The following is a 3,413-nucleotide window of genomic DNA, read 5'->3' as shown; positions in this document are numbered from 1 at the left end:
TTTACTTAGAATTTGACATGTTAAAAAAATATAAATTTGGGGAACCAGCAGTTAGCGTAATGGCTATGTCCCTGGACTTCCACGTAGTCGACCACGGTTCGCGTCCTGGACCCAGTGGCTTAGAACTCACGCCAGGTGCGTGTGTGTGCGTGCCCAAGATCCCGAGAGGAGAATGGAGGAGAAGGGATTGCGGCGTGACCATCCTCCCTGGGGGGTGATTTCTCACTTTCTGTCTCTCTGTCCCTCTCTGTCTTTCTAGTGAAAGCACTCACCCTATAGCAAAAACCTCTCCCCCCAAAAAAAGAATTGTTTACTTAATTTTATTTATTATTATTATCATTTTTCAATTTTGCCAGACACGCACACACAGAGAAAGTGAGAAAGTAAGCCATCAGATCTGGGACTCAAACCATGGTCAGCCATATGGGAGTCTGGCACCTTAACCACCACACCACCTGCGGGCTCCTTTTATTTTATATTTAATAAAATCACCTGTAAAACACCCAGAGACATTCAAACATGATTTTCATATATATATATATATACACATACACACATACACATATGTGTGTGTATGAAATGTAATGTAAGTTCCTTAGAGTGTATGAAATGATGAAATCGAGGGTATGAAATGATGAAATGTAAGTTCCTTAGAGTGGGTAAATGATTTGACAAGTATTTCCTCGTTCTTCTCTTTGCTGCAAAAAAGAAAAAAGAAGAAGAAAACTTTCTTTGTTTAACATTTAATAGGCCATATAGCCCCTGGATACTTCTGTGAAGTTAGAACTCATGCATCTTACCTGAGAATAGTTTAAAAATTGATTAAACATGAGATGTACAAGGTGACTTGAATTCTCTGAAGAAGGTTACTTAATGACATTAATCACCAGTGTAGTTTAAAATATTTTTATATTACTAAAGAGAAAAAAGAAGATATGGTAGAAATTCTGTTTTAGAGGTTTTCATCTCCCGTACTTGCATGTCATGAACCTCATTATGCTTGATACGATGTACTGATATAATTTATCATTGTTCTTGATACAATTCACTTAGAATGTCCCTCTTTGCTTTCTCAATTCTTTTTTTTAAGAGTTATTTTATTTAACTCTATTTATTTATTTATTATTTTTATTTTACTAGAGAGGGACAGAGCAAGAGAGAGAGAAGAGAAGTGAGAAAGAAACCCACCAGGTCTGGGACTCAAACCACAGTTGGCCATGTGGGAGTCCAGTGCCCTTAACCACCATGCCACCTGCCAGCCCATGCTTTCTCAATTCTTAAACATATAGACTGGATGTAATCTATCTACCTGTTAGTATAGAAACTATATATATTTTTGTATAAACCTGAATCTGGTTTGTTTTTAATAAATCCTAGGTATACTCATCCAAAAATTGATGTACACAGTTACACAATTAAACTAAACTTACTAGGTATACATTTTATTCATAACCTATTACTGGAAAAATTCAGTTAAAGCAAAGAGCAAGTAGAAATACAAATTTTACTTAGATTCTAAGATTCTGTGATTGCTTATTTCTTGCTACTAGCTGAAAGGTCTACTCTGTGTGTATTTGATCCAAGTAAATTTACAGAATGAAGGAGTCCTTTGCTTTTTCAGTGGTACTTTGTCAGATTATGAAATCATAAACATTGTTCATATATAAACTCATTCTTGATCATTGACATTTAAAGAGAAAACATCATTTTATACCAATTTTGTGTATACGGTATCTTCTTCCTTTTGTTGTTATATATTCTCAAGCAGAGGCAGGTTTTTTTCCCTTCAGATCTCAAGCTGAGTATAAGGAAAAAAAATTTACACTATTGTAGATTACGTTATCTAGTGCTTCTATAGAAAACTGAAAATAAAACATAGGATTCTAAAAATTACATAGTAAATTTTATTTTGGGACTTATTAAACTATTTTTAGTTACATAATTGCTTTGGCTTTTATATCCTACAAAATAATAGCTCCTTGAACATCATCATCATCATTTTACTTTTTCCATTGCCACATACAACAGTAGCCTAAAATCACATGTAAGGGATTATGTTATTTCACTTTCAGTTACTATTCACCATATAACAAGGTATATAACGATGAAAGTGACATAAAACATCTTCTTCCTTAAATTAAACTAATCTGCCTTCTGAGCTGAGCCTAATCTTTCCCAGAAGGATGGCAGTAGCACAGTTCAAGAACAAGAATGAATCTCTGTATAATCACACTACAATGTGAGGTGACCCTAAGACAGAGAACTGACCAGATACACATATGGGTTTTAGGAAGACTTTCTGATGCTCTTTTTTAACACAGCTGTGAGAAAAATGTGGCTAAGACCCAATAGTCATTCTTGAGTAGAGCTGGCAAAGGAAACCATGAGGAGAAGAGAATTTAACACATGGGTGTAAGAGAGTACGGCTTCATTGATGTGATCTGAGGGGAATGCCTAATGACTGGAAGAATCAAACTTGGCAATGAAAACACAAAGCTCTTTTCATCAATTCAAACGCAGACTCTAAAGCTGCAGATGGTCACCTCCAGCCTTGTCTATTCAGCATGGGGTTTTATAAAATGGCACTTTGGTGAATACTAATAGATCAAAACAAAGATTTAATAACGTAAGGATGTGGTGTTCATTTTTAAATGAGTATACAGGTCAGTGTCTTAGAAAAGGATAAAAAGTACCTTTTATATGTGGGTCTAAAGTCTTTTTGTTATTTTTCAACTTCAAAAATAAATGACATCTTTAACGTACAGATTGTGTTTTATAGAGAACAGTTTACATTATGAAAAAGAGACCCAAATCAGGTTTTATATTTATGTTCATTGACTTCATTGCTTTTATTTGAGGACTCTCAATGCATAACATTGGTTAATGTCATCTTTTAATATTTTTTAAAGCTTACTCAATAGGATAAATATATGTTGCCATTATCAAAAAATTAATCTAAGTAAAAATTTAGGTCAAAGGTTTTATACTTAGAACAGAACTTTTTCCCTACCTTTTCAGAGAATACAGAAACATTGTTTAATGCAAAGGAAGACTTTGAACTTTAATCCAGTCATGAAATTGCATTTTGCTGACTTTCATTTGATTTGCTAAGATTTTAGAAATTCATAACAATTGTTTACATGTAAAGAGATAATTTAATTTACTGTGTTCAACTTACTACTTAGATTAACATAACTGAGTCTTACTTTAAATTAAAATATGGTTTATTTTTCTGGAATAAATTTTAACTAGACTTGGTTGGGACTTTACAGTGTATAAAATTTTTAAGCTAAACCCAAGCTAATGAAGCTTTATCTAAAATAAACTTAAAATTGAATTTAACCCAATAATAGCTTTCTTATTTATGTTACTTGTGAAATATTAAGTCTGTATTCCTCATACTTTTATCTAAC

This window comes from Tupaia chinensis, unplaced genomic scaffold (genome assembly GCF_000334495.1).
Source record: "Tupaia chinensis unplaced genomic scaffold, TupChi_1.0 Scaffold000350_1, whole genome shotgun sequence".
In the NCBI taxonomy this organism is placed as follows: domain Eukaryota; kingdom Metazoa; phylum Chordata; class Mammalia; order Scandentia; family Tupaiidae; genus Tupaia; species Tupaia belangeri.
Note: the sequence above shows the minus strand (reverse complement) of the source record.